This window comes from Strix aluco, chromosome 34 (assembly GCF_031877795.1).
Source record: "Strix aluco isolate bStrAlu1 chromosome 34, bStrAlu1.hap1, whole genome shotgun sequence".
Taxonomy (NCBI): domain Eukaryota; kingdom Metazoa; phylum Chordata; class Aves; order Strigiformes; family Strigidae; genus Strix; species Strix aluco.
Window position 1 is genome coordinate 1,337,969 of NC_133964.1, and position 24,295 is coordinate 1,362,263.

Here is a 24,295-nt window from a genome sequence, read left to right on the forward strand (position 1 = left end):
AAACCAGCAATTTAGGGAGCTCTTGGCCTGAAAAAAACCCACTTAGGCATCTTTTGGGCCTCCAAAACACCCTTTTAGGGAGCTTTTGGGCTCAAAAAGACCCACTGAGGGATCTTTTGGGCTCAGAAACTGCGACTTCAGGTGGTTTTTAGGTGAGAAACAGCACTTTTGTGAGCTCTGGGGCTCAAACCCAGCAATTTAGGGAGCTCTTGGCCTGAGAAACATCAACTTAGGCAGCTTTTGGGCCTCCAAAACACCCTTTTAGGGAGCTTTTGAGCTCAGAAACACTTATTTGGGGATCTTTTGGGCTCAAAAGCAGCAATTTAAAGAGATTTGGGTCTCAGAACCACCCGCCTGGGGAGCTTTTGGGCTATGAAACAGCAATTTCGGGAGCTCTGGGGCTCCAAAATGTCAATATAGGGAGCTTTTGGGCTCAGAAACAGTGACTGAAGGAGGTTTTTGGCTCAAACCCAGCAATTTAGGGAGGTCTTGAGCCTGAGGAACAGCCACTTAGGCAGCTTTTGGGCCTCCAAAACACCCTTTTAGGGTGGTTTTGAGCTGAGGAAAAACTCTGCAGGGAGCTTTGTGGCTAAGAAACATCCATTTTGTAGCTTTTAGGCTCAGAAAAACCAAGACAGGGAGCGACTTAGGAAGCTTTTGTGCTAAGAAACAGCAACTGAGGGAGTTTTGGGGCTCCAAAAGACCAACTTAGGGAGATTTTGGGCTCAGAAACAGCAACTTAGGGTTGTTTTCAGCTGAGTAACAGCAATTTAAGGAGCTTTGGGGCTCCAAACCAGCAATTTAATGAGATTTGGCGCTCAAAAACCCCCTCCTGGGGAGCTTTTGGGCTATGAAACAGCAATTTTGGGAGCTGTGGCACTCCAAAATGTCAATATAGGGAGCTTTTGGGCTCAGAATCAGTGACTGAGGGAGGTTTTTGGCTCAAACCCAGCAATTTAGGGAGGTCTTGAGCCTGAGGAACAGCCACTTAGGCAGCTTTTGGGCCTCCAAAACACCCTTTTAGGGTGGTTTTGAGCTGAGGAAAAACTCTGCAGGGAGCTTTGTGGCTAAGAAACATCCATTTTGTAGCTTTTAGGCTCAGAAAAACCAAGACAGGGAGCGACTTAGGAAGCTTTTGTGCTAAGAAACAGCAACTGAGGGAGTTTTGGGGCTCCAAAAGACCAACTTAGGGAGATTTTCGGCTCAGAAACAGCAACTTAGGGTTGTTTTCAGCTGAGTAACAGCAATTTAAGGAGCTTTGGGGCTCCAAACCAGCAATTTAATGAGATTTGGCGCTCAAAAACCCCCTCCTGGGGAGCTTTTGGGCTAAGAAACAGCAATTTTGGGAGCTGTGGCGCTCCAAAATGTCAATATAGGGAGCTTTGGGGCTCAGAAACAGTGACTGAGGGAGGTTTTTGGCTCAAACCCAGCAATTTAGGGAGCTCTTGGCCCGAGAAACACTCACTTAGGCATCTTTTGGGCCTCCAAAACACCCTTTTAGGGAGCTTTTGGGCTCAAAAAGACCCATTGAGGGATCTTTTGGGCTCAGAAACTGCGACTTCAGGTGGTTTTTAGGTGAGAAACAGCACTTTTGTGAGCTCTGGGGCTCAAACCCAGCAATTTAGGGAGCTCTTGGCCTGAGAAACATCAACTTAGGCAGCTTTTGGGCCTCTAAAACACCCTTTTAGGGAGCTTTTGAGCTCAGAAACACTTATTTGGGGATCTTTTGGGCTCAAAAGCAGCAATTTAAAGAGATTTGGGTCTCAGAACTACCCACCTGGGGAGCTTTTGGGCTATGAAACAGCAATTTTGGGAGCTCTGGGGCTCCAAAATGTCAATATAGGGAGCTTTGGGGCTCAGAAAGTGACTGAGGGAGGTTTTTGGCTCAAAACCAGCAGTTTAGGGAACTCTTGGCCCGAGAAACACTCACTTAGGCAGCTTTTGGGCCTCCAAAACACCCTTTTAGGGAGCTTTTGCGCTCAGAAAGACCCATTTGGGGATCTTTTGGGCTCCAAACCAGCAATTTAAAGAGATTTGGGTCTCAGAAACACCCGCCTGGGGAGCTTTTGGGCTAAGAAACAGCAATTTCGGGAGCTGTGGGGATCGAAAATGTCAATATAGGGAGCTTTTGGGCTCAGAAACAGTGACTGAAGGAGGTTTTTGGCTCAAACCCAGCAATTTAGGGAGGTCTTGAGCCTGAGGAACAGCCACTTAGGCAGCTTTTGGGCCTCCAAAACACCCTTTTAGGGTGGTTTTGAGCTGAGGAAAAACTCTGCAGGGAGCTTTGTGGCTAAGAAACATCCATTTTGTAGCTTTTAGGCTCAGAAAAACCAAGACAGGGAGCGACTTAGGAAGCTTTTGTGCTAAGAAACAGCAACTGAGGGAGTTTTGGGGCTCCAAAAGACCAACTTAGGGAGATTTTCGGCTCAGAAACAGCAATTTCGGGAGCTCTGGGGCTCCAAAATGTCAATATAGGGAGCTTTGGGGCTCAGAAACAGTGACTGAGGGAGGTTTTTGGCTCAAAACCAGCAATTTAGGGAGGTCTTGAGCCTGAGGAACAGGCACTTAGGCAACTTTTGGGCCTCTAAATCACCCTTTTAGGGAGCTTTTGAGCTCAGAAACGCTTATTGGGTATCTTTTGGGCTCCAAACCAGCAATTTAAAGGGAGTTGGGTCTCAGAAACACCCGCCTGGGGAGCTTTTGGGCTAAGAAACAGCAATTTTGGGAGCTCTGGGGCTCCAAAATGTCAATATAGGGATCTTTTGGGCTCAGAAACAGTGACTGGGGGAGGTTTTTGGCTCAAAACCAGCAATTTAGGGAGCTCTTGGCCTGAAAAAAACCCACTTAGGCATCTTTTGGGCCTCCAAAACACCCTTTTAGGGAGCTTTTGGGCTCAAAAAGACCCACTGAGGGATCTTTTGGGCTCAGAAACTGCGACTTCAGGTGGTTTTTAGGTGAGAAACAGCACTTTTGTGAGCTCTGGGGCTCAAACCCAGCAATTTAGGGAGCTCTTGGCCTGAGAAACATCAACTTAGGCAGCTTTTGGGCCTCCAAAACACCCTTTTAGGGAGCTTTTGAGCTCAGAAACACTTATTTGGGGATCTTTTGGGCTCAAAAGCAGCAATTTAAAGAGATTTGGGTCTCAGAACCACCCGCCTGGGGAGCTTTTGGGCTAAGAAACAGCAATTTCGGGAGCTGTGGGGATCGAAAATGTCAATATAGGGAGCTTTTGGGCTCAGAAACAGTGACTTGGGGAGGTTTTTGGCTCAAACCCAGCAATTTAGGGAGGTCTTGAGCCTGAGGAACAGCCACTTAGGCAGCTTTTGGGCCTCCAAAACACCCTTTTAGGGTGGTTTTGAGCTGAGGAAAAACTCTGCAGGGAGCTTTGTGGCTAAGAAACATCCATTTTGTAGCTTTTAGGCTCAGAAAAACCAAGACAGGGAGCGACTTAGGAAGCTTTTGTGCTAAGAAACAGCAACTGAGGGAGTTTTGGGGCTCCAAAAGACCAACTTAGGGAGATTTTCGGCTCAGAAACAGCAACTTAGGGTTGTTTTCAGCTGAGTAACAGCAATTTAAGGAGCTTTGGGGCTCCAAACCAGCAATTTAATGAGATTTGGCGCTCAAAAACCCCCTCCTGGGGAGCTTTTGGTCTAAGAAACAGCAATTTTGGGAGCTGTGGCGCTCCAAAATGTCAATATAGGGAGCTTTGGGGCTCAGAAACAGTGACTGAGGGAGGTTTTTGGCTCAAACCCAGCAATTTAGGGAGCTCTTGGCCCGAGAAACACTCACTTAGGCAGCTTTTGGGCCTCCAAAACACCCTTTTAGGGAGCTTTTGGGCTCAGAAAGACCCATTTGGGGATCTTTTGGGCTCCAAACCAGCAATTTAAAGAGATTTGGGTCTCAGAAACACCCGCCTGGGGAGCTTTTGGGCTAAGAAACAGCAATTTCGGGAGCTGTGGGGATCGAAAATGTCAATATAGGGAGCTTTTGGGCTCAGAAACAGTGACTGAAGGAGGTTTTTGGCTCAAACCCAGCAATTTAGGGAGGTCTTGAGCCTGAGGAACAGCCACTTAGGCAGCTTTTGGGCCTCCAAAACACCCTTTTAGGGTGGTTTTGAGCTGAGGAAAAACTCTGCAGGGAGCTTTGTGGCTAAGAAACATCCATTTTGTAGCTTTTAGGCTCAGAAAAACCAAGACAGGGAGCGACTTAGGAAGCTTTTGTGCTAAGAAACAGCAACTGAGGGAGTTTTGGGGCTCCAAAAGACCAACTTAGGGAGATTTTCGGCTCAGAAACAGCAATTTCGGGAGCTCTGGGGCTCCAAAATGTCAATATAGGGAGCTTTGGGGCTCAGAAACAGTGACTGAGGGAGGTTTTTGGCTCAAAACCAGCAATTTAGGGAGGTCTTGAGCCTGAGGAACAGGCACTTAGGCAGCTTTTGGGCCTCTAAATCACCCTTTTAGGGAGCTTTTGAGCTCAGAAACGCTTATTGGATATCTTTTGGGCTCCAAACCAGCAATTTAAAGGGAGTTGGGTCTCAGAAACACCCGCCTGGGGAGCTTTTGGGCTAAGAAACAGCAATTTTGGGAGCTCTGGTGCTCCAAAATGTCAATATAGGGATCTTTTGGGCTCAGAAACAGTGACTGAGGGAGGTTTTTGGCTCAAAACCAGCAATTTAGGGAGCTCTTGGCCTGAAAAAAACCCACTTAGGCATCTTTTGGGCCTCCAAAACACCCTTTTAGGGAGCTTTTGGGCTCAAAAAGACCCATTGAGGGATCTTTTGGGCTCAGAAACTGCGACTTCAGGTGGTTTTTAGGTGAGAAACAGCACTTTTGTGAGCTCTGGGGCTCAAACCCAGCAATTTAGGGAGCTCTTGGCCTGAGAAACATCAACTTAGGCAGCTTTTGGGCCTCCAAAACACCCTTTTAGGGAGCTTTTGGGTTCAAAAGCAGCAATTTAATGATATCTGGGGGTCAGAAACCCCCACCTGGGGAGCTTTTGGGCTAAGAAACAGCAATTTCGGGAGCTCTGGGGCTCCAAAATGTCAATATAGGGATCTTTGGGGCTCAGAAACAGTGACTGAGGGAGGTTTTTGGCTCAAAACCAGCAATTTAGGGAGGTCTTGAGCCTGAGGAACAGGCACTTAGGCAGCTTTTGGGCCTCTAAAACACCCTTTTAGGGAGCTTTTGAGCTCAGAAACGCTTATTGGGTATCTTTTGGGCTCCAAACCAGCAATTTAAAGGGAGTTGGGTCTCAGAAACACCCGCCTGGGGAGCTTTTGGGCTAAGAAACAGCACTTTTGTGAGCTCTGGGGCTCAAACCCAGCAATTTAGGGAGCTCTTGGCCTGAGAAACATCAACTTAGGCAGCTTTTGGGCCTCCAAAACACCCTTTTAGGGAGCTTTTGGGCTCAGAAAGACCCATTTGGGGATCTTTTGGGCTCCAAACCAGCAATTTAAAGAGATTTGGGTCTCAGAAACACCCGCCTGGGGAGCTTTTGGGCTAAGAAACAGCAATTTCGGGAGCTGTGGGGATCGAAAATGTCAATATAGGGAGCTTTTGGGCTCAGAAACAGTGACTGAAGGAGGTTTTTGGCTCAAACCCAGCAATTTAGGGAGGTCTTGAGCCTGAGGAACAGCCACTTAGGCAGCTTTTGGGCCTCCAAAACACCCTTTTAGGGTGGTTTTGAGCTGAGGAAAAACTCTGCAGGGAGCTTTGTGGCTAAGAAACATCCATTTTGTAGCTTTTAGGCTCAGAAAAACCAAGACAGGGAGCGACTTAGGAAGCTTTTGTGCTAAGAAACAGCAACTGAGGGAGTTTTGGGGCTCCAAAAGACCAACTTAGGGAGATTTTCGGCTCAGAAACAGCAATTTCGGGAGCTCTGGGGCTCCAAAATGTCAATATAGGGAGCTTTGGGGCTCAGAAACAGTGACTGAGGGAGGTTTTTGGCTCAAAACCAGCAATTTAGGGAGGTCTTGAGCCTGAGGAACAGGCACTTAGGCAACTTTTGGGCCTCTAAATCACCCTTTTAGGGAGCTTTTGAGCTCAGAAACGCTTATTGGGTATCTTTTGGGCTCCAAACCAGCAATTTAAAGGGAGTTGGGTCTCAGAAACACCCGCCTGGGGAGCTTTTGGGCTAAGAAACAGCAATTTTGGGAGCTCTGGGGCTCCAAAATGTCAATATAGGGATCTTTTGGGCTCAGAAACAGTGACTGGGGGAGGTTTTTGGCTCAAAACCAGCAATTTAGGGAGCTCTTGGCCTGAAAAAAACCCACTTAGGCATCTTTTGGGCCTCCAAAACACCCTTTTAGGGAGCTTTTGGGCTCAAAAAGACCCACTGAGGGATCTTTTGGGCTCAGAAACTGCGACTTCAGGTGGTTTTTAGGTGAGAAACAGCACTTTTGTGAGCTCTGGGGCTCAAACCCAGCAATTTAGGGAGCTCTTGGCCTGAGAAACATCAACTTAGGCAGCTTTTGGGCCTCCAAAACACCCTTTTAGGGAGCTTTTGAGCTCAGAAACACTTATTTGGGGATCTTTTGGGCTCAAAAGCAGCAATTTAAAGAGATTTGGGTCTCAGAACCACCCGCCTGGGGAGCTTTTGGGCTATGAAACAGCAATTTCGGGAGCTCTGGGGCTCCAAAATGTCAATATAGGGAGCTTTTGGGCTCAGAAACAGTGACTGAAGGAGGTTTTTGGCTCAAACCCAGCAATTTAGGGAGGTCTTGAGCCTGAGGAACAGCCACTTAGGCAGCTTTTGGGCCTCCAAAACACCCTTTTAGGGTGGTTTTGAGCTGAGGAAAAACTCTGCAGGGAGCTTTGTGGCTAAGAAACATCCATTTTGTAGCTTTTAGGCTCAGAAAAACCAAGACAGGGAGCGACTTAGGAAGCTTTTGTGCTAAGAAACAGCAACTGAGGGAGTTTTGGGGCTCCAAAAGACCAACTTAGGGAGATTTTGGGCTCAGAAACAGCAACTTAGGGTTGTTTTCAGCTGAGTAACAGCAATTTAAGGAGCTTTGGGGCTCCAAACCAGCAATTTAATGAGATTTGGCGCTCAAAAACCCCCTCCTGGGGAGCTTTTGGGCTATGAAACAGCAATTTTGGGAGCTGTGGCACTCCAAAATGTCAATATAGGGAGCTTTTGGGCTCAGAATCAGTGACTGAGGGAGGTTTTTGGCTCAAACCCAGCAATTTAGGGAGGTCTTGAGCCTGAGGAACAGCCACTTAGGCAGCTTTTGGGCCTCCAAAACACCCTTTTAGGGTGGTTTTGAGCTGAGGAAAAACTCTGCAGGGAGCTTTGTGGCTAAGAAACATCCATTTTGTAGCTTTTAGGCTCAGAAAAACCAAGACAGGGAGCGACTTAGGAAGCTTTTGTGCTAAGAAACAGCAACTGAGGGAGTTTTGGGGCTCCAAAAGACCAACTTAGGGAGATTTTCGGCTCAGAAACAGCAACTTAGGGTTGTTTTCAGCTGAGTAACAGCAATTTAAGGAGCTTTGGGGCTCCAAACCAGCAATTTAATGAGATTTGGCGCTCAAAAACCCCCTCCTGGGGAGCTTTTGGGCTAAGAAACAGCAATTTTGGGAGCTGTGGCGCTCCAAAATGTCAATATAGGGAGCTTTGGGGCTCAGAAACAGTGACTGAGGGAGGTTTTTGGCTCAAACCCAGCAATTTAGGGAGCTCTTGGCCCGAGAAACACTCACTTAGGCATCTTTTGGGCCTCCAAAACACCCTTTTAGGGAGCTTTTGGGCTCAAAAAGACCCATTGAGGGATCTTTTCGGCTCAGAAACTGCGACTTCAGGTGGTTTTTAGGTGAGAAACAGCACTTTTGTGAGCTCTGGGGCTCAAACCCAGCAATTTAGGGAGCTCTTGGCCTGAGAAACATCAACTTAGGCAGCTTTTGGGCCTCTAAAACACCCTTTTAGGGAGCTTTTGAGCTCAGAAACACTTATTTGGGGATCTTTTGGGCTCAAAAGCAGCAATTTAAAGAGATTTGGGTCTCAGAACTACCCACCTGGGGAGCTTTTGGGCTATGAAACAGCAATTTTGGGAGCTCTGGGGCTCCAAAATGTCAATATAGGGAGCTTTGGGGCTCAGAAAGTGACTGAGGGAGGTTTTTGGCTCAAAACCAGCAGTTTAGGGAACTCTTGGCCCGAGAAACACTCACTTAGGCAGCTTTTGGGCCTCCAAAACACCCTTTTAGGGAGCTTTTGCGCTCAGAAAGACCCATTTGGGGATCTTTTGGGCTCCAAACCAGCAATTTAAAGAGATTTGGGTCTCAGAAACACCCGCCTGGGGAGCTTTTGGGCTAAGAAACAGCAATTTCGGGAGCTCTGGGGCTCCAAAATGTCAATATAGGGAGCTTTTGGGCTCAGAAACAGTGACTGAAGGAGGTTTTTGGCTCAAACCCAGCAATTTAGGGAGGTCTTGAGCCTGAGGAACAGCCACTTAGGCAGCTTTTGGGCCTCCAAAACACCCTTTTAGGGTGGTTTTGAGCTGAGGAAAAACTCTGCAGGGAGCTTTGTGGCTAAGAAACATCCATTTTGTAGCTTTTAGGCTCAGAAAAACCAAGACAGGGAGCGACTTAGGAAGCTTTTGTGCTAAGAAACAGCAACTGAGGGAGTTTTGGGGCTCCAAAAGACCAACTTAGGGAGATTTTCGGCTCAGAAACAGCAATTTCGGGAGCTCTGGGGCTCCAAAATGTCAATATAGGGAGCTTTGGGGCTCAGAAACAGTGACTGAGGGAGGTTTTTGGCTCAAAACCAGCAATTTAGGGAGGTCTTGAGCCTGAGGAACAGGCACTTAGGCAACTTTTGGGCCTCTAAATCACCCTTTTAGGGAGCTTTTGAGCTCAGAAACGCTTATTGGGTATCTTTTGGGCTCCAAACCAGCAATTTAAAGGGAGTTGGGTCTCAGAAACACCCGCCTGGGGAGCTTTTGGGCTAAGAAACAGCAATTTTGGGAGCTCTGGGGCTCCAAAATGTCAATATAGGGATCTTTTGGGCTCAGAAACAGTGACTGGGGGAGGTTTTTGGCTCAAAACCAGCAATTTAGGGAGCTCTTGGCCTGAAAAAAACCCACTTAGGCATCTTTTGGGCCTCCAAAACACCCTTTTAGGGAGCTTTTGGGCTCAAAAAGACCCACTGAGGGATCTTTTGGGCTCAGAAACTGCGACTTCAGGTGGTTTTTAGGTGAGAAACAGCACTTTTGTGAGCTCTGGGGCTCAAACCCAGCAATTTAGGGAGCTCTTGGCCTGAGAAACATCAACTTAGGCAGCTTTTGGGCCTCCAAAACACCCTTTTAGGGAGCTTTTGAGCTCAGAAACACTTATTTGGGGATCTTTTGGGCTCAAAAGCAGCAATTTAAAGAGATTTGGGTCTCAGAACCACCCGCCTGGGGAGCTTTTGGGCTAAGAAACAGCAATTTCGGGAGCTGTGGGGATCGAAAATGTCAATATAGGGAGCTTTTGGGCTCAGAAACAGTGACTGAAGGAGGTTTTTGGCTCAAACCCAGCAATTTAGGGAGGTCTTGAGCCTGAGGAACAGCCACTTAGGCAGCTTTTGGGCCTCCAAAACACCCTTTTAGGGTGGTTTTGAGCTGAGGAAAAACTCTGCAGGGAGCTTTGTGGCTAAGAAACATCCATTTTGTAGCTTTTAGGCTCAGAAAAACCAAGACAGGGAGCGACTTAGGAAGCTTTTGTGCTAAGAAACAGCAACTGAGGGAGTTTTGGGGCTCCAAAAGACCAACTTAGGGAGATTTTCGGCTCAGAAACAGCAACTTAGGGTTGTTTTCAGCGGAGTAACAGCAATTTAAGGAGCTTTGGGGCTCCAAACCAGCAATTTAATGAGATTTGGCGCTCAAAAACCCCCTCCTGGGGAGCTTTTGGTCTAAGAAACAGCAATTTTGGGAGCTGTGGCGCTCCAAAATGTCAATATAGGGAGCTTTGGGGCTCAGAAACAGTGACTGAGGGAGGTTTTTGGCTCAAACCCACCAATTTAGGGAGCTCTTGGCCCGAGAAACACTCACTTAGGCAGCTTTTGGGCCTCCAAAACACCCTTTTAGGGAGCTTTTGAGCTCAGAAACACTTATTTGGGGATCTTTTGGGCTCAAAACCAGCAATTTAAAGAGATTTGGGTCTCAGAACCACCCGCCTGGGGAGCTTTTGGGCTAAGAAACAGCAATTTCGGGAGCTGTGGGGATCGAAAATGTCAATATAGGGAGCTTTTGGGCTCAGAAACAGTGACTGAAGGAGGTTTTTGGCTCAAACCCAGCAATTTAGGGAGGTCTTGAGCCTGAGGAACAGCCACTTAGGCAGCTTTTGGGCCTCCAAAACACCCTTTTAGGGTGGTTTTGAGCTGAGGAAAAACTCTGCAGGGAGCTTTGTGGCTAAGAAACATCCATTTTGTAGCTTTTAGGCTCAGAAAAACCAAGACAGGGAGCGACTTAGGAAGCTTTTGTGCTAAGAAACAGCAACTGAGGGAGTTTTGGGGCTCCAAAAGACCAACTTAGGGAGATTTTCGGCTCAGAAACAGCAATTTCGGGAGCTCTGGGGCTCCAAAATGTCAATATAGGGAGCTTTGGGGCTCAGAAACAGTGACTGAGGGAGGTTTTTGGCTCAAAACCAGCAATTTAGGGAGGTCTTGAGCCTGAGGAACAGGCACTTAGGCAGCTTTTGGGCCTCTAAATCACCCTTTTAGGGAGCTTTTGAGCTCAGAAACGCTTATTGGATATCTTTTGGGCTCCAAACCAGCAATTTAAAGGGAGTTGGGTCTCAGAAACACCCGCCTGGGGAGCTTTTGGGCTAAGAAACAGCAATTTCGGGAGCTCTGGTGCTCCAAAATGTCAATATAGGGATCTTTTGGGCTCAGAAACAGTGACTGAGGGAGGTTTTTGGCTCAAAACCAGCAATTTAGGGAGCTCTTGGCCTGAAAAAAACCCACTTAGGCATCTTTTGGGCCTCCAAAACACCCTTTTAGGGAGCTTTTGGGCTCAAAAAGACCCATTGAGGGATCTTTTGGGCTCAGAAACTGCGACTTCAGGTGGTTTTTAGGTGAGAAACAGCACTTTTGTGAGCTCTGGGGCTCAAACCCAGCAATTTAGGGAGCTCTTGGCCTGAGAAACATCAACTTAGGCAGCTTTTGGGCCTCCAAAACACCCTTTTAGGGAGCTTTTGGGTTCAAAAGCAGCAATTTAATGATATCTGGGGGTCAGAAACCCCCACCTGGGGAGCTTTTGGGCTAAGAAACAGCAATTTCGGGAGCTCTGGGGCTCCAAAATGTCAATATAGGGATCTTTGGGGCTCAGAAACAGTGACTGAGGGAGGTTTTTGGCTCAAACCCAGCAATTTAGGGAGGTCTTGAGCCTGAGGAACAGCCACTTAGGCAGCTTTTGGGCCTCCAAAACACCCTTTTAGGGTGGTTTTGAGCTGAGGAAAAACTCTGCAGGGAGCTTTGTGGCTAAGAAACATCCATTTTGTAGCTTTTAGGCTCAGAAAAACCAAGACAGGGAGCGACTTAGGAAGCTTTTGTGCTAAGAAACAGCAACTGAGGGAGTTTTGGGGCTCCAAAAGACCAACTTAGGGAGATTTTGGGCTCAGAAACAGCAACTTAGGGTTGTTTTCAGCTGAGTAACAGCAATTTAAGGTGCTTTGGGGCTCCAAACCAGCAATTTAATGAGATTTGGTGCTCAAAAACCCCCTCCTGGGGAGCTTTTGGGCTAAGAAACAGCAATTTTGGGAGCTGTGGCACTCCAAAATGTCAATATAGGGAGCTTTTGTGCTGAGAATCAGTGACTGAGGGAGGTTTTTGGCTCAAACCCAGCAATTTAGATAGCTCTTGGCCTGAGGAACACCCACTTAGGCAGCTTTTGGGCCTCCAAAACACAATTTTAGGGAGCTTTTGAGCTCAAAAAGACCCATCGAGGTATTTTTTGGGCTGAGAAACTGCGAATTTAGGTGGTTTTTAGGTGAGAAACAGCAATTTAGGGAGCTCTTGTCCTGAGAAACACCAACTTAGGCAGCTTTTGGGCCTCCAAAACACCCATTTATGGAGCTTTTGGGCCTTCAAAACACCCTTTTAGGGAGCTTTTGGGTTCAAAAGCAGCAATTTAATGATATCTGGGGGTCAGAAACCCCCACCTGGGGAGCTTTTGGGCTAAGAAACAGCAATTTCGGGAGCTCTGGGGCTCCAAAATGTCAATATAGGGATCTTTGGGGCTCAGAAACAGTGACTGAGGGAGGTTTTTGGCTCAAAACCAGCAATTTAGGGAGGTCTTGAGCCTGAGGAACAGGCACTTAGGCAGCTTTTGGGCCTCTAAAACACCCTTTTTGGGAGCTTTTGAGCTCAGAAACGCTTATTGGGTATCTTTTGGGCTCCAAACCAGCAATTTAAAGGGAGTTGGGTCTCAGAAACACCCGCCCGGGGAGCCGATTTATGGGGCTTCTGGGCCTGAGAAACAGCCGTTTAGGGAGCATTTGGGCGCAGAAACACCAATTTGGGGGCTTTTGGGCTCAGAAGGATCCATTTAGGGAGGTCTGGGGCTCCAAACCAGCAATTCAAAGAGATTTGGGTCTCAGAAACACCCACCCGGGGAGCTTTTGGGCTAAGAAACAGCAATTTCGGGAGCTCTGGGGCTCCAAAATGTCAATATAGGGAGCTTTTGGTCTCAGAAACTGCGACTTCAGGTGGTTTTTATGTGAGAAACAGCAATTTCGTGAGCTCTGGGGCTCAAAACCAGCAATTTAAAGAGACTTGTGTCTCAGAAACACCCATCTAGGGAGCTTTTGGGCTAAGAAACATTGACTGAGGTAGGTTTTTTGTTCAAAACCAGCAATTTATGGAGGTCTTGGGCCTGGGAAACATTCACTTAGGCATCCTTTGAGCAGAACTGGGTCTTTGGGGAAAAGATGAATTTTCCTGAGGTGACTCCTTGTCCCTAAGTCTGGCTGGCAGCCTGCAGCCGGTGTGTGCCCTGTGCCAGGGAGCTGGCCGGGGTTGTCAGGGGAGCGGAGAGGTCTGACAGCACCTTCCTGGGGCGCTGGCTGGGACAGGCTGGGGAGGGCTTGAGCTTTGTGTGTGGAGGTCTGTGGGAGACAGGCGGGTCGGCATCGGCCTGTTATCTCTGCGCAGCCCCGGAGAAGCAGGAAGGCTTTGGTGAGAAACAGACCTTGGGAGAAAGATCAGAAACTGCTGAGTTGTGCCAAGGTGGCAGAGGAAAACAATGGACAGCTGCAACACTGAGCTGTGGGAAAGTGCTGAACTGTGAGAAGTTACCGCCGCGTGAACAGAGTGTGAACGAGAGGTGATTGGTCTGCACAGCGCGTGTTAGAGTGGTCTGATGCTGATAGGAGAAAAGGTTGATAGCTGTCTAATTGCTGATTTGCTAATTATGAAGTAAGAGCTTTAATGAGAGCATAAGATTGCCCGGTGCAGAGACACCTTCATAGTTGAGTGTCTCTGGTGTGTGGGCTGGTGGATTTATGTGTTGTCTTGTGAACCAGAATGATCACTTCATGTTGTGACTTTAACGTGCCTTCTGACTTAACCTGAACTTACGGTTAAGAGAAGAACAAGCAACCTGTTTTCTGAGGAAGGCTGTGAACTAGAAATGACTTAATGCTCTCCCGCAGAGCAACTTAAGTGCTATTAAAAACTGCCATCATTTCTTTCTGTTACTATGATCTTCAGAGTCCTTTTTTTCCTACTAAAACAGATTTTTTTTTTTTTACTGTGTTCAGTGAGAAGGGAAAATAAACCTGAAAACAGGATATGTTTGCAAGTCCTCAAAGCTTGTTCTTAAATCTCTCTCTAAAAAAGTAAATGTTAGACCCAATTTTTTAAGTAGTGCTTAAAATCTTGGCTGTCACTGACTCTTTCTTTGTCCGTACCATATTAAAATGTCATACTCATTATGTGTACTGTTTTGAATGTTTTTTTTTTTTTTTGTACTTGCCTATCTTTGCTCTTGCATGTCAACTTTTTATCTTTGTGCTGCAGAAGGAGTCTTGCAAAAAATGGGGAAGAAAGATAGACGGTGAGTTACAGAGAATCGTGAGGTGTCCCGCAACATAGATATAGTAGGATACTAATTTAATTTAATTTACTATTTTTGAATAAGCAGTGTATTTCACATAGGGAAGCTAGTTGTGATTTTAATTTAGCTGAAATAACTTCTTCCACGGAGTAGCGTAGTCTAAAACAACATTTGGTTTTGCTCTGTAGTTATAATTTAATATCTTACTGTTATAGTTATGCTACAGATACGCTCTAAGGGTGGAGGGAATATCTTCTTCAGAAGCCATGAAGTGGCAGTGATGTGCTGAAATCCATGTCTTCTGCTACGCTTTCTGAATTGCCTTATGATTTTTGAATAGACGCTGTTTACAAACAGCTGGTTTAGTTCTTGGCTTTTCACTTCAAATCTTACTAAAAGATGAATTCATTGATGTCTGCTTCATCTATGTTTGTTCTTGTGCCAGCCTTGCCTGGGAGCTTAAGTACTCCTCTGTCCCTAGAGGAACTGATGTTAAAATGATACACAGCAATCATATTTTCTCTGTCTCATTTTTGCTCTGTTAAATTAAGTTCTTGCTGTCCTTTTGAATGACAAGCACTTCATTTTTTAAACATCTTCATAGCCTGCTTTCAGAGTGTTTTATTCAGATCTGAATTCCATTTTTTAATTTATTTTTTTCCTGATGAAACCAGAATTGTCCCTAGTACTTTGTATAGCATCTCTGAAATGCCTGTATGATATTTTTTTTTTGCCTGCTGGGAATTGCTTTTTCCTGGGTTCTGCCACACTCTTGGATTATTAACCTGTGAATGATCAATACACTTTGGTTTTGTATCTGGAGAAGTATTTAACTATCATGTGTCCTAAGCCCTATTTTAGAGCAGAAATTCTTGTGCTGAAATCTTGGGTGTCAGAATGATGTTCCTATTCTCTCCTCTTATACTTTAAGTTAATCTTTTGTGTATATGGAGTGCCTTGAGAATGTTACTATAGAGGCACCAAATATGCCCATGTTAGGTTTTCTGCACGTTTGTGACTGATCTTTCTTGTTTCTTTTAATTAGGAAAACCTCAATATTTGCTCCCAAGGACAGGAAGAAATCCAAATGGGTGACAAAGAAATAGGTGAGCAGCCAGATGACATTGTAGGTTAGTTCTGTTTTAGATTTTCTTTACTATGCTCTAGCCAAAAGCCTTGTCTTAAACAATTGAGATGACCTGAACTAGCGGGTGTTTTTCACCTGTTGAAACATTCTGTGTTGCTGTTGGCATTACAAGCCATAGTCATGGACTCCAGGGCTGTAGTGTCATGAGCTCAGAGCAGGTATTCAGAGAAAAAAAAAAATGGGTACTTTTCCAAAATGCTCACATGCTAAAAGGCGCCAGAGGGCTGGGACGGGTGGGAACACAAAGAAACGGCCGGTGTTACTCAGAATGAGAAAGACCAATCTTACTACAGCAGGAGCAGGACAGTTTTCCTGGTGTTGAGCAGCACAGCGAGAGCATTTTGTGGAAGTCAGGTGGGCTGCCAGGGGTGTGTGGAAAGCTCCTCCCGAGCGTGAAGATCAGCAGGGGAGGAGGTAGCGATGTTCCTTTCCGTGTTCAGCAGCAGTCAAGGGGAAGGTGCTGTCCGGGTCATTAGTTAGGAGCTGCCATCCTGGTATTCGGTGGAAATACCATGAGAAATAAGGTTAAATGGTAACAGGCCGTCTTGTCTTGATGTTTGAAGTGAGGAGGGGGAACTTTAAGGTTTTGAGGAGAGCGATAGTTGTGATGAAGGCAGTCAGTCCAGTGAGCCTTGCAGGAGTTTTCTGGGTGGAAAAGAAGGGGGTGAGACTGTGCTGAAGGACAGAAAAGGATGTGGCAGTAGCTGAGCCGATCAGTGTTCGATTTTGTGGTTGATCTCTGCATGCCCGCCAGAGAGCTCTGAGAGACAGTGGCAGGAGGGGGAGCCCAAATAATGCCCTGCTGGGCTACTGCCAGGCCCATCCCAGGGCCATCAGCCCATCCCAGTCCTCGATGCACGAGCCCGGAGGAGCCCAGGGGGGCACAGTGAGAGGCAGGGACCCAAAGCGAGGAGGAGCAGCTGCCTTGTCTGGGCCCCTCCCAGGGCTACCCCAGCAGAGGTGTCAGCCCCGGTGGCCAGCTGTGACCCCATCTGGATGAGTCACTGGGAGCAGCTCTCCAAATCACCTTTTGGACTAAGGAGTTACTGTAGCCCAGGGGTGGGACGTACTGTGGGATGCAGGGGAAGAGCGGTGTGCACAGGACTTACGATGGGATCTTTAGGGCAGGAGCCAAAGGTGGGACAGGGGAGGGGTTGAGGTAATTTGGGGAGGAACAAGAGTGGGACAAGAGAGGGGCAAGGGGATAAAAAGGGCTGGTGACACATCAAGAATTTGCTGGTCAGTGCTGACTGACTGTGCCCCACACCTCACCACCTCTGCAACCATCAGAGCTGGAGTAAGAGATGATTTATGCAACACCCAGTGAGGGCAGGATCTTGTACATGTGACACAGAGTGCGTGAGACTTGACCGCTGGCAATGGAACCTTACAAAAAGGTTCAAGGTAGATGTCCAGTGTCAGTGAGCACTGGGGTGATCTTGTTCCTAATCACGGGCAGGCCAGAGAACAGCCTGTGGCCTGTTGTTAGGCCTGTGATTAGATCCGACCTAGCCTGTGGCTCCCATGTGCACACCTGGTGATCAGAGCTCCCTGCAGAGCAGTGAGAGGATACCTGGAGCCCCAGGAGTTGTCCAGTGAGAGGCTGAGCTAAAGAAACCAAGGTAGAGCAAGGCAGGAACAAAAAGAAACATGATCAGGTATGCCAAGGCCATCTGGCTGGAGAGGGAGAAGGACAACTGCCTCATCGTTTGGAGATGAGGAGTTAGGAGAATGTCAACTCACAGCTTTAGTAAGAGCAGCTTTAACAGGAGGCACGGGCAGTCTAGAGGGAGGAACTGTACGGCTTGGTTCAGGGGTGTGGGTCTCCGGCAGCTGGGCAGGAGAGACTCGTCCTGATAAATAGTGTGTGGAGTGGGAAGTAAGAGTGGGGCAATTAATTTGTGATCAAAGTGCAAACTCTGGAATTTTAATTTAGGAAAAACCTAAAATACAATTTTATAAGGAAAAGCATGCCAGGAAGGAGCGGGGAAAAAGTTTCCGTGTTGGTGTAAAGAAGATGAGTGGAGCGAGGGGAAGGACTAGAGGAGCAGAAAACCAGAGACATTCACGCCTTTGAGAGGAGTGTTGGAGTACCAGTGACTGGGGATGGTAGTGATACCAAAATATTTTTTCAGTTTTCCACGTGCTGTCTGTGTATCTCGTGTAACCTTGCACTCAGAAAGCAGCACAACCTTTTGGGAAGAAACAAAAACCAGTCGTTCTTTCCAAGGCATGACATTCACTGAACCGTGGTGAGCAGGTGGGTGAACAGAGCATGTCCATTCCTCACCTGGCGCACAGCTGTGAAGGTGAGAGGGTGTTGTTAAGAACCTGCTAGACAATTATACTCTGCTTTTTTGCACTCTTGCCATCTTTCATGAAAAAACTTCAAGTTACTTTACAGAAGCCGGTGGCATAAACCGTCTGCGTTTGACATTATTTTCTGCTTGGGGCAGTTCAAACCATTGTGCATTGCCCGTTGTTGCTCATGTCATCTGTGGCAGAGGCAAGCCTGGGAGCTGGATTACCGTGCTTCGTCTTACCGCTGTAGAGTATTAAAAACATTTCCTTGAACCGCTTTCTCAAAAGAACAAGAACTGACTTTCTGAAATAGTGGTTTTCATAGGAGCTGCATCTTAGCTGAGCGAGATGATGGAATTGTGGGTACTGACGCTGATGAGAAGTCCCCCAGCGATGGGAGCGAGGGCAGAACAAGATCTGTATGTTTGCTGCTCTGTGCTTCCTGATTTCTGGGATGTGTCCTGCATGAATTGGTCTTAAGGCTTTGCAGGTTTTCAGATCTATTGTGTCCTTAACAGTAACGTAATAGTAAAGCCTATAGGCATCTGTGTAGTGCATTTTGAATCTAATTTGCAACAGTACTTCCAACCCGTTTAATGTTCTGTCACTGCACAGTAGTTCCATCGGAAGGCGGCGAGGCGGCAGGTGGTGGTGAAGACACTCGGCAGTGTTACTCCTTCCGACAGAGGAGAACTGTTGAGCGCTGTCAAGCTCCAGTGGCCGGTACGTCACACGCACAGTTTCTCTTCAAGCTAACTTCTTGCAGAGGAGTGAGATTTTTCGGAATGAAAATATACACACACACTCAACTTCTATTTACATTTCTTACCTTCACTCTGCAAGTAAATGTTATGAAATGCATGGATCCTGTGCACGTTATCTTTCTTTGCCCTTTGGCACACTTACTGTTGATTTTTGTTCAAAAAATGACCTGTGCTTTGCAGAGGTTTATTCAGAAAGAAAAGCATTGTAAGAGAAAATGTTATAAATAGAGGAAATGACTGAGGTTTTGTTACATAACAAATGCTCTAGAAAAACTCTTTTAAGGACAATCTAACAGATGAGTTTCAGCCTGATGTCTTTCAGACATGTGTGTCTTCTGGCACGTCTATCCCAAAGTCCTCAGCAAGTACCAGCAGTGGGGGGCGGCCTTTAGAATGTAATGTCAGTAAATTATAATTTATAAATAGATTTCAGCCACACTGAAATAAGTATCCCCTCGGGCTGTAACTTTTTGAAGGTAAAATCTTTGCAAGGTGTCAGTGTGTTTTGGGGGTTCTTCCATCACACAGGTCAAGGTCAGTTGATGGTCTCCCCATGCAGAATAACTGTTTCTTGCATTCGTACTGGCATGGGTATTTGTAAGTGCAAAGAGTTGTTAAAATAAATAATGGCTTAATGTCTGGAGTGACCATTTTCCTTTATTGACTCATGGATATTAAATGTAAACCCATTTGAAGGAATATTGATTTAGGAAGTTTATGGTCATTTGTTTATGGTTTTCTGCATTCACTTGCCATCGTTATAAAAGCAAAAACCTTCTAGCTGCACCCTAAGTTAGAAAGCGCCTTTCTCTTTCTCCTTCATTCAAACCAGGTGTCTTCCACTCAACTTTGGGAAAGACGAGTTAAAGGGAATTCGCAAGAATCAAATGAACATTGGAGCAAGTCTGTCTGATGGTGCTCCAGTGCAGACAGATTGTTCGGTGAGTATTTTTAGTTCATTGTCTCAGCGAAATGTTTCCAGGGTTTATAAAAGCTTTCAGTAACGTGTTGCCTACAACTACCTCGGTTTACGGTTTTCTCTCGAGCAATTTGAGAATTGCCCAGAATGTTCCCTTTGTGCTGACGTTGGTTCCTGATGGAACCTCACTGAGGGCGCAGCTTTCTTTAACATGCAAAAATGTGTTGTGTTGACTTTCTCTTTAGGTCCGATGTGATGGTGTGGGTGGTCTTTCTGACCACATCGCATCTTTAAAAGAGATGGTCATTTTTCCGTTGCTGTACCCAGAAGTCTTTGAGAGATTGAAAGTCCAACCACCAAGGTAACAGATGTTGTTTAAAACTATGATTCACTTGTTTCCTGGAGAATATTTGACTGAGGTATCGATCCATTTCCATGCTTCAAAATTTTCAGCGGCGTTGATGGAGATATTTAGCAGTAGCAAAAAGTAATTTCTTAAAGACGGATAGAATCCAGAATATAGGTGGGTTCAAAGATTGAGTGTGTGGTGAGAATACACTTTAAAGGTGTCTTGCCTATAAAAGGTGGGGTTGTGTTGTTTTTAATTTGAGTTCTATGTACAAGTCAACTTGATTAGTTTGTAAGCAGGAAGGAATTACCTACTGGCAGTCACCTGTCGTTTGTTGCTTGGAAGTCCACTTGTCTCTCCCACTGACTCTTTTTCTCCAAGTGCTCAAGTAGACATTTTACAATCGATAGGACTTGCAACTAGAACCTTGCAGTGGGTGTTTGTGCTTAGGCTAAAATAAGAATGTGTCCACTTCTTAGCTGAATTAGTTCTGCGTTATGAGATGAAATTATTAGAGATTTAATTGTTAGCTTTATATATTCTTGGTCATGAAAACTCGATCATGGATATTGAAATATGACTTTAAATTCTTTGCTTTCAGTAACTTAAAATATTACGAATCATGAAAATAAAATCTTTCAGTGCTTTACTTCTTTATTCATTGGCAATCTCTTTGAAAGAGCAGTGTATTGCGGTTTTTAGATGAAGAGTATGTTTATCTGGAAATGCAGAATACCCTCCCGGCTTTAGACTTCCTTCTCATTTATCATCAGCAATGGATGGTCTGGGGGACCAAATCCAGTAACTCAAAGCTTTTTGAAGGAGAATGAAATGCTTCACTGTCAAATCTTGCTTCTTGTGAAAACAAGCATGAATACGCAGTGCGTCACTGAAACATGAACTGGTGATTCATGTTAGAGCCCAGTCTCATCCTTCACTGAAGTTTGTTCTTGTTTGGCCTCCCCGTGCTGTAACCACTCTGTTGGTTTGTCAGCAGTTTTGGAAGTGTCCTCCTGGGACACTGTGATCTTTTCTCAAGGTTTTGTACATCTGTGTTATCCTCTTTGTTCATGTTGTTTGCTGCCTTGTTGAATTGTGTAGGAACACAGAACTTCCACCCGTTTTGTCTTTTCTCACACTTGAGCTGTTCCCGCTGTTGCAGAGATGAAGTCTTTTGTTTAGGAGAGAAGAGCTGTGTGTTTTAAGGTGGGGGTTGTAATGGGTCTTTTTCCTAATTTTTTTGTTGTTGTTGTTGCAGAGGCTGTCTATTCTGTGGTCCACCAGGGACGGGAAAGACACTGGTGGCTCGTGCCCTGGCTAAAGAATGTAGCCAGGGTGGCAGGAGAGTAGCCTTTTTTATGAGAGAAGGTGCTGACTGCCTGAGCAAATGGGTGGGGGAATCTGAACGAGAGCTTTGTTTATTATCTGATCAGGTAAGGTTGAAATGTGCCATGTGTTCTGTCCGAGTTGGCACTGTAATTTTCTGTGGTCAGTATTTTTAAGAACAGTTCACTCCTTTTCGTGTTTTGTCAGCTCCTTCCACTGAAATGGGATTGCCAGTGTTTCCTTTTTCAGTGGGTTTTTTTAGGGGCTTGAAATCTTGAGGTGTACTGGGAAAGATTAATAAACAAGAAAACCTTGCAAAGCAAACCCCCACCCTCCGCCACCAAAAAAAAAAAAAAAAAACCAAAAAACAACACACACAAAAACCCCCCAAAAAACAGCCACAAAAAGTGTTTCAAGAGGCAAGAGATATGGTGGCTTTAGATCAGAGGGAAGGAGATGCAGGCTAAAAGCACGGTCATTTAAATTCATAATGGCAGCTTGCTTCCAGAACCTGTAGTTGAATTAAGTCCCGGCTCTGTTCTCAGGGGCTGCCAAAGAGCTGTAAAAACGCCTGGTGTGATTTGTGTCCTGCCACCCGGTCTCAGGGGTTGACAGAGGCTGCTGTCTTCTGTTACTCGTGCCTCTTCATTCACCCAACTAGTAGAGATCCCTGATGCTGGTCTGAAAAAGCTAGTTGCAGTGACTTTCCAACCATAACGTTTTTCATGGATTTTCCCTTTCAAATAGTGCTGGTTTAGTTCTGTCAATATTCCTGTGTTTTCATTCCAGGCCCACCAGATGCGACCTTCGTTTATTTTCTTTGATGAGATAGATGGTCTCGCTCCTGTGCGGTCCAGTAAGCAAGACCAAATTTATAGGTAGCCCATTTTTTGTACCTACATAGAAGCTGCTTGATCTTTGTGAAAAGACCACAACCTATTTAACTTTGTGACACATTCATTTATCCTGAAAACTAGTAATTCCGTGCTACTAAATTTCCAATGACTTTTAAACAAGAATTGAAAACAATTCGCTAAGCTTGAGATTAGCACAAGGCTTGTGTTACCTTGTCTGGTTTTTTCTATCTTCAAATGAGCCACTAATCTGTTAAAAAATCAATTAAAAGCTTGTCCTTTCTGAGTGATCATTGGAGAAGGTCATGTAGAACGTAACAAAATTTTGGGCTGACCCAGTGCTGAGGGGTATGGTGGAGTTGGGAACTGTCAGTGTGAGGTTAATGGTTGGACTTAGTGACCTTCAAGGTCTTCTCCAACCGAGATGATGCTGTGATTCTGTGAAAATTTACTAAACAAGTGAATGAAAATGATATTTTCCTGTTAGCTCTATTGTTTCAACACTTCTGGCACTCATGGATGGCTTGGTCAGCAGAGGAGAGGTTGTGGTGATCGGAGCCACCAACAGGCTGGATGCCGTAGATCCTGCTTTGCGAAGACACGGACGCTTTGATCGAGAGCTCCTCTTCAGCCTGCCAAATCGAGAGGTAAGAACTTAAACTCAGTCTTAACGCTAATGTGGCAGAGTCCATCTTTATAACAAAACCACGTAACGATGCAGCATCACAGAGCTGTGAAAGTCAAAACCAGTGTTGTACAACTGGGACGGAAGAGGGATATCTGGAGAGACTGTGCTGTGCTGTGAGGGCAGGTCTGGTACTGAATATATATGATTAACGTGACTTCACCAAAGCTCTAGAGTTAGTTTTGGTTCAGTGTGACCAGCCAAGAAAATGGGATGCTTCTAGTCAAATATTTAAAAAGATTGAATGCATGAATTAGCTATAAATTACTGCTCTCTCATCTTGGAAATGAAAGAAATGTTTCCAGGCCCAGCGTCCAGCCCCGGCTCAGGCTCTCCTGGCTGTGCCCCAGCTGCCCTGCTGCAACACACCCTGTCCCTCTGCATATCCGAACTGCAGGCGAGGCAAGGTGGGAACAGGACGGAGGGGTGGTGCTTCAGGGAAACAGTCCTCCAGCCAAGGCAGAGAGCAGCTGCCCACCTTTGGTCTGTCCGCGAGTAGGCAACCAAGGCTCAGGACCATTTATTTCCAGAATTATTGCTGGCTTGTTGAACAAAAGCTCGATTTCAAATACCCTACCACTATTTTTTATGTTTGAAAAATGCTAAAGACCTGTTTCTGGAGGATTAGCGATATGTTAATCTCCCTGTAGAAAGAATGAATTCTGTACACTCACGGGATGTCTATACAAACTACTGAAGGGAAGAATTCAACAAGGGGAAGAGCCTTAGGCTAAATTTGAAAAGATATTTAAATTCCATAACTAGTGTTCCTTGATGATTGTTAGTGGATCACAGAAGATAATAAAAGACAGCTGAAGTTCAATTTAAATGGCAGAGAAATGGAAAATTCTGTTGGCCTGGAATTCATTGGTTTGATAATAACCTGAGACCTGTTGGAAGTAAGACCTGAGATGGCAACAGATAAACTAGTCTAATCTCTGGAAGAGCCTCTGAGAAATACACTCTCTGACAGATGAATCGGGGCTTTGGGACAAGCTGTGGTAGACAATGTGGAAGTTGCAGCAGCCTCATGAGGGGGAAGGTGAGCACAGCACCAGGAGGAGGAGAAAGGATCACGGGTGGTGACGACAGCAATGCCAGCCGCACTGCGTGTAAGGAGAGACTGAGACTTCTCATGCAGTTTTCATCGTTTTATTTTCCTTCTTTCATGATGAGGTTACTAACAAGTGCCTCCAAGTCCCCTTGGGGAATGGCACGCACCCCAGCTGCTGGCCCGGCCCTGGTTTCACCAGCTTCTAGCCACCCTAGCGTCAGCGGCGGCGTGGCCGCTTGCGGGCTGAAGAGTCCTGGGAGCAGCTGGCCTTCCTCTTGGGGCGTCGCCGGGGTCCCCCGGGTGAGCAGTCCGTACCCTGGCCAGAAGCGGAGGGACCTGGCACCGCCTGCCCCAGCTCTTCACGGGGCTCCTCCTGTGCTCTGGGGTCGGGGGCAGGAGTGTCCCCCGGGGCGGCGGCAGGGCCAGGGGTGGCCGCGGGGCTGTGCTCCTGCTCCTCAGCAGCCTGGGAGTCCTGGGGCTCCAGCTGCTGCATGGAGCGCTCCCTGCACCGCTCTGCCACCAGGGCGACCAGCTGGCGCACAAACGTCACCGTCCGGTGCTCCAGGAGGGGCTGCAGCTGCCGCACCAAGGCCTCCTCGTCCGGCCCGTAGTAGCACAGATGTGCGATGATGTCGGCCTGTGCAAAATCCACCATCCACCAGTACTCCCTGTACGTCTCCAGGAGCTGCTGCCTCAGCCAGGGCATCAGGGGCTCCAGGATCTCCCTGCAGTCCCGGAAAAATCGCGCCCAGACACGGGGTGGAAAGCCACCCACGGGCACTGGGTCCACAGCCCGCTGCTCGTCCTGGTGGCCGGCAACCGATGGACGGGAGGGGCGCTGCTGGAAAGTCATCTCCAGACAATCTTCCTCTG